Source organism: Coenobita brevimanus, chromosome 116 (assembly GCF_032717465.1).
Source record: "Coenobita brevimanus isolate Jiangsu-jjx chromosome 116, ASM3271746v2, whole genome shotgun sequence".
Classification (NCBI taxonomy): Eukaryota; Metazoa; Arthropoda; class Malacostraca; order Decapoda; family Coenobitidae; genus Coenobita; species Coenobita brevimanus.
This window is the reverse complement of record NC_137069.1, coordinates 14,869,448-14,877,102: the sequence shown is the minus strand read 5'-3', so window position 1 is coordinate 14,877,102 and position 7,655 is coordinate 14,869,448. Positions and strand designations below refer to the sequence as shown.

General features: G+C 39.8%; 1 non-coding gene across 1 annotated transcript; it reads left to right on the top strand.

Moving 5' to 3' along the window:
* Positions 1-4,742: 4,742 nt before the first annotated feature.
* Positions 4,743-4,862, top strand: LOC145418857 (5S ribosomal RNA). The gene has a single exon (XR_013900760.1). It is a non-coding gene; the product is annotated as a 5S ribosomal RNA (ribosomal RNA).
* Positions 4,863-7,655: the final 2,793 nt, after the last annotated feature.

Sequence of the window (7,655 nt, the reverse complement as noted above, 5' to 3'; positions counted from 1 at the left end):
TATATATATATATATACATATACAGTATATGTATATACAATATATGCGGATATATATTTGGGGAGGGGGGCACTCACCATCCACTCACTCGATGTAGTGCTGCTTACAAGCGACTGCCCATTCCTCTCTTCTTTCTTTCCTTCATTCTTTCCTCTTCCTTCTGCCTGTGGGTGACTCTGCACAGAGTAACAAGCCAAATGGTTTCCTGTACATCAAGAAACCATTGACTATGCTGGATGGTAACCATATAAAAAAATTACGGCGCCTGGTGGTTTAGTGGGTAATTAAGACACTCCAGTCGGATTCAGCTGGTGCAGGTTTATATCCAAGGGATGGTTGGGGTTTATTGCTCACGTAATGCTGCTCAGGGATGAGTGAGGTTGGTCACTATCATCTTAAATGTCAGGACCAACTTGCCTAGCCCTGGGCTCCTACATTCCCCCTGGGGCAACACAGGATTTTTTTTATTTTTTACATTGTTTTCTTAGTGTTTAGGATTACACTGCATATTGCAATGTGTTTTTTGATGTCAAAAAATAGCTGAAAGACCACAGAACACTGCCAAAATCAGGAGGGGTACTGTACAAATAGGTTGGGTATGGATGTAGGTAGAGTATGGGTACAGTAGAGGATATTGTTCCGTAGCCGTTCATTGCCCATATCCGTTCATGCGTTTGGTTCTGTTATTACGGATAATTAAGGGATCACTATTTATTTTTGACTGTTTACTTTTCTGTTACTGCACTGAGTTATAAAACTCTCGCCTATTTATCTCTTTCCTTTCAGCAGCATGTCAAGATTGAATACTTTTCCTCTAAATTTAAACTTGTAGGCACTTATTTATTTATTTATTTTTTATTTTTTAGTATCTAAACTGGGCAGATGTTTGTCCTGTCTTGGATTTTTTCTTTGTACCCTACCTCACCCCATTCATAGGTGGAAAAAAGAGGCAAAGAGGTTGGGATAATGATATTCAGCCCTCGGGCCCTACGGTTTACATTGTGTACAGTAATCCCTCCAATAGCCGATGTAATAGAGCCATAGGCAGGTCCGGATAGTGGTCCTGTCCGGATATTGGGCCCCAGCTTATGGACTTGTACTTATGGACCCTAACTCAGAGATACACCTATACAACTCCCTCTGGACATGCATTGCACCTATTTAAATAAGACCCAAATCACACCAATAAGGGACATAATAGACTGAAATAAATGCAAAAGAACCATAAAATGAGGTTTTAGAGGTGAGTTTATACAATATTAAACATTCTGGGTACTTACAAGTCCCTGGCTCCTGGACTGGTTTGAACCGCCAGTTTGCAGTCCACAGTTAATCCTCTGCACTCTAAATTCTAATTTCTTAACACTGCACAACACTGTAAATTCCTGTGTGTTCTAATGGTGAGGTATTGCAGTTTATTCACAAAAAACAAGCACCTGTGGCTTGCACTGCTATAAGCATCTGCTCTCGATCGGAGTTTGGCTGTGACTGTTGATGATGGCGGGGAAACGGAGTTGCCAGATCGCAACAGCCACATTACCAATCTCCTCAACTTTCATTACCAAATTTAACTTTTCATTACCAAATTCGTAAAGCTAGCATTTATTCTTCACTAATTATATATACAAAGTGGAAATACATGTAATCACTCTCCCTTATTATTAACACCATGTTGATTATTTTCACGCTATGTAGGGTAGCAGATTAATCAGAGAGAGCAAACAATCCACCATCTCCATCCTGTGTATCCTCATACATGTGAAAAATCCATTTGGTAATGCATTATTCTGATTCATTACCAAACGAATTTTTCATTACCAAATTGGCCCACACTTGGTAATGAAAAATACCAAATGGCAACCCTGACAGGGGAGGGGGGAGGAAGGAAGGGGTGAAGGGACCATGGTGTAACAGCTGTTCAGTGCCAGGCGGCAATTTCAAATTACGGGTGGGAAAAAGTCAGATTTTTTTTTCAAATTTTTTGCGGTTTTTGGCCCATTTTGGGAATATTGGATCCCAGGATGATTATGTCCGGTTAGTGAAGGGGAAATGTTTGGATATTAGAGGGATTACTTTGTGAAGAGACGTGTAGTTGTAAATATTAACATAGATACAGGAAAACAAATCTCCATTCCTGATACAGGTATCACAAGAAACAGGCTTGTAGCAACTTGAGCCAATGCCTGACTATAACTGATTAAATAAAAAATAATAATCACATCTAGTGTAGGGACTTGCATATTGTGCTCTTTATCTCCACTGAGCTTAAGCTTTTTGAAATGAAGCCTTTGCTCAGCTTAGGAGAAGAGGTATCAGACTGGAACAGTTAGACAGAGCATTAATAAACCCCTTCACTACTACAGATCCACCTCAGAGTTAATAAATAAAACATTAAGATGTTGCATTTGTTGTGGGCTGAGGCTCATCTGAATGTGAACCTAGTGGACTGCAGGATGAAGTTGCCATTTTTGTCCAGTTTGCAGTCCTCCATTGGAGGGATAGGGAAGCCGTTGAATGTTTTGATGAAGAAGTAGTGAAGCAGAGTTATTATATTAGTAGAAGTTATTATGCAGGCATTCCTCTCCAGCACCTTCGAACAGACATAAATAGCGTACAAGGGAATGATAAGGTGAAATATTCAAATTGGTTTGGAAGAAATGCAACAAAGCCTCAGGGGCCCACAAGAATATGCCTTTGGTTTTCTTTTTTTTTTTTTTTTCTTTTTTTTTTTTTTAGTTGGTGGGACATGGAGGGAGGGCAGATTGATGGAGAGATTGAGGCAGTTTGTTCATGGTCACTGCCATGATGATTGTCTGACTGTATGGTAGTAGGTTGTTCATTTACTGTATATGGTATATTAAGTTTACTAGTAATGGCATTATTATAAGTACTGCCATTATTTATTTATTGTTCAGTTTTAGGTATATAAAAAGAAATTGCATATTGAAGTTCCATTGCTCCTCATAAATATATTAGCTCCCAGTTCACAGTACTGGTAGTTGTATGTAAAATGGTTGTCCCATACTGTTAAGTAGCATTTTTGTACCTTCTTATTTGTTGTTAAATGCTCAGTATGATATACAGAATTTTTGTGTTAAAATTCCCTTGCCAGTGATAAATTTGATTTGTTATTTCTTAATTTACCATAGGTGATATTTGTAAAAATTAATTGTAATTTATTGCTCAGCCATTATGATTTTTAGCTGTTATTATTTTGTTGTGATCCAACCTCATCTAGATATGAACTAAATGGACCGCAGGCTGAAGTTTTCCTTCTGCAGCACACCATTCTTTGTTGGGGGAATAGGGAAGAGTTGAAGGTTTATAAAGCTAGCTAGTAGAGCTGCCAGGTTATGTCATTGCCAGCATGTGAGGGCATCTTCATTAGCACTGATTTTGTAAACTAAAAGGATTTATGATGTAACTCCTCTGTAGTAAAAGGGTTATCTTATGTTCGGACCTCAGCACTAAGGCTTATTATTGGATTTCAGGGAGTGTCCTCATGTTCCAAATGAAAATTGAGAAAGAGGCACCAACACTGCTACTACTATAAGTGCCTACCACCACCAGTGTCAACACAACCACCACCGCCTCCACAACCATCACCACCCCCACCAACAGTGCCTCTGCTGCTTTTTGTGGGCGTCTGTGAGTAACAAGATATTTTTTCATTAATTGTTGCCCTAGTACAAAAATGGTTCTGCCAGTGCTATCTGCCCCATCTGGGATGAAGGCTTTTGGTTATACTGTAAGTACTGTATACTCATTTCACTTTAGCCTGACCTAAGATTACTATTTTGCCATGGGGGAATGCATGGGATTAAGGAATTTGGCTACAAACTGATATTGATGGAGGAATATTGACATAGGATTATAGGTCGTTGATTTGGGCCACATTCAGTTAAACTGTTGTTGAGGCCCTTGGATATGAACCTACTGGACTGCAGGCTGAAATATCCATTCTCCTGCAGACCAAAGTCCTCCTCATGGGATGTATGAAAAAAGACTGCAGAAGAGCTTTCCTGTAGTTTGCCCTCTTGTATCGGTGCCACCACATGAAGGCACCCCTCTTACTAATAGCTCTTTAGCAACAAAAATAAATGTTAGGCTTCTGTGTTTCATTTCCCCATTTTTTAAATACAGGTACAACACCAGTTTTCTGGCACCCTTCATTCCAGAACTGTGTTGGATAAACCGTTTTGCCAGACTAACCGAGGCTACTTATGTCACGTATTGTACAATAATTCAACTGGGACCATTGGAGATCATGTATAATAATTCAGCAATATACCTCTGACCCACTATCCTTCAGAGTAATCACACGCATGTTCTAATTTAAGTTTTTTATGGAAGAACTGAGCCTGGTTCGTTATCAAGCTACCCGACAAGCCCACTTCATCCGACGCTATCGACACCATTCGATATCATGTTCAGTAATCTTACCCTCTTTCATAGTTTTTCTCATGTTTATTTGCTTTTTCGGAATCAGTGTCTTACTAGAAAATCAGTAGTTTTTCCCTTTGCTTCTTGGTATCATAAGCAGTTGAGGAACCAGTACCATGTGTGTTCATGCAACTTCCACGCGGGAACACTACGGTCCAGTTTTTTCAACAGTTCTATCTTATCCTGCTATATTGTTTTTGTTTTTAGTATAATAAAATGTGTAACTGCATTGAATCTTCCCAAATAGCTGTTAATACGCTATTAGGGCCAGACAGGTGAGTGAAAATATACTTAAGAATACAAGCGGCCATACCACGTTGAGTACACCGCTTCCCGTTCGATCCAGCGAAGTTAAGCAACGTTGGGTCTGGTTAGTACTTGGATGGGTGACCGCCTGGGAACACCAGATGCTGTTGGCATCCCTACGTCAAGTGGGGTTGGTGGAGTAGTGCCCCTCCCTGTAAAACAATTAACTCTAAGCCCTTGGCCACCCCGTCTGGGATACATGGCGTCTGGCAATGAATGAAAAAATACAAGCGGCCAAAATGCCGTACGTATTGGTTACTGTGGTATGGCCTACATCATGGCAAATGACTTTCACATGCAAACAACTCTGAAATCTAATAATGTTTTATGCACTACACTCATTTATAAAGCTTCAATAGATACCAGTGATGAAAATAATCTTATGGATTTACCGTGGTAGTCATTAAGAATATTAACTGAAATGGCGATAAAGTATGTAAAGGTAAACTTAACTAAAAATGAGAAATTTGATGAAGTGTTCACAAGAACAGAGGTTGATAGGAATGGTTAATTGTGAGAATTTCATATTTACAAAATACATTGATAACTGTGGTGGCTCAAAATTAATTAGAAGTAAAAAGGACTGCCTGGTTCACAGTCGAGAGTAGCAGAATCGGTGTAAACATTGCTGATCCAGTCCCTTCAGTCGTTTTAGGGATCATTATTTGGGTATTAGGCTAAATAGTGAGTGTAAATTTGGGGGCTGTGAATTTTTGATTGCCATAGTTGGTGATGGTGGGGTTTTGTCACTGTATGGACCATTCAGCCATGATGAAGGAGGCTTGACTGTATTGAAATAGACTGGTGTTTATGCATGACACCACCACTGACACTTGCATCTTTCTTAGAAGCCGTAGCTAGGGTTAATGTAAGTAAGATAAGAATCAGACAAAATACAGGTGTCACCACCAAGACATGCAGCATAATAAATTCCAGTGAGTACCCGCTACACTGAATACTTTGGCCACCTGGCAAATTAGTCTAGCAGGTGTGGGAATTTCAAGTGCCCTTTCATGATATTGTCCAGATTAAAAGCTGGACCAGTTGGTGCTGAAAAATTGGTGTTGTACCCATACCATATTAAGTATAAAAGCTTTGGACCCTATTTCACCCTGCAGTCCTCCATCCTCCTTGGAGGGGGAGGGAGTTGAGGTGCTTTTATAATGGCAGCTCCTATCTGCACCATTGGCACTGGAAGAAGCCTGTGTTCAGTTTTATTATTATCTTTTAAAAATGTGTATTACAAGGTAAGCCAGTCATCTGCTTTTCCCATGGACCTGAGTTACAATTGCAAGCAAAAGTTCACTGACAGTCCCCTTCCAGCATTGTGTTCTGCCTTCCCTATATCTAATTCCTCCCTGAATGTCAGTGTTCCCTCCTCCTCAGACCCATTTGTCATGTGCTTCTCACAAGAAAGTATTTCACATGTATCAGATTTCTCATTCCTTCCCAGACATCAAAGACTAATATTACTTCTCATTCCCTTTATGTTCCTAATCACATCACAGTACTTCTATTTTCTATAATTCTCTGTCTTTCCCAAACACATCGAAGTATTTTATGTAATTCTTTCCTGAAGATAAGAGCGTCCTTTTCTCTTCTCAGTCCTCTTTTGTTGTTTCCATATTGCTCTCTCAATACCATATATCACCTTCCACTCAACAGCTGGCAGGGGAAGTGTCAGCAAAATTTTGACTGTAATTGTGCCAGGTCAGTAATGTGGCAGAACCATGCAGTGATTCCTCATTGTAAGTCCATTTGATAGTTGATTTAGCTTCCAGTTCATAGAAAACAACAGCTGTACCTTTTGGCAGACTTTTTTTTTTTTTTTTTTTAAAGAAGAAGGAATCAAAGGGCAGGAGCCCACAAGATTGTTCCTCTGAAAGAAAAACAAAACCAAGATTACAGCCAAATTCAAGATCTGTTCATGCCTTTTATTTGAGACACACACATAGGAATAAAACAAAAAGCTGGTTTTACCACTTTATCACCTGAGTCCACTGAAAACATCAGCTGTACCACATGGCTAACCTAAATTGGGGACGTCATCAAGAGGAATCATGGCATCAGTTTTATTAGATTTCATTTTAAATTCATCTGCCAAACCCTTGTGACTGCTGTAATATCTCAGACAGTTCTCTGTTATGAGAGTTGGAAAGAAATTCCCACATTGAACTAGGAGGACCTGGTGATCATATGGTTACAATACCCCAGTCAGTGTGATGGCGTGGTGTGGGTTCAGATCTGAAAAGGTGACTGAAGGGTTTTCAGTCAGGTGTCGATCTGTGGTGCTGGTCTCCATTACCACAATGTACTCATACTGTGGTAGCTTAACTGTTGGCCATTACACCTCAAAAGAGGCAGTATGGGATTGCCTTCTCTCTAATTACTCTTGTATCAGCAAACTCAGGGGTACAAAAGGATTTGGTGACAGATTGATACACAGACCAATCATGGAATGTGTTACATAAGCTACAGTAGTTTTTCAAGTTTTGGTTTGTATCATTTGTAAAGGCACCAACATGCCTGCATGTGTTGGTCTTGGTCACCAAATGGTGGCTATCCATTTGCCGATCTGTAGCAGCCTCTATTCAAACCCAAATGTGACCTCGTCCCAGTTTTTTTTGGTCTGCTTCTTGCAACTGAACCCTCATCGCTCATGCCTTCTACCCTCTGCATCCAGTTATCATTCTCCATACTCTTCACATTTCCAGGCCATCTCAGTCAACCCCTTCTCATTGCAGTACTAATACATTCAAGTCCCATCCTTTTCTTAGCTATCAATTTGCAATCTTATATCAATGGTCTGTCATTCAAAGACACACCAAACAGATACATAATCATTATCATCACTCTTATATTTGAGTCCTATGAGCATCCTTTTCTTTTACTGCGTATGTCACTAC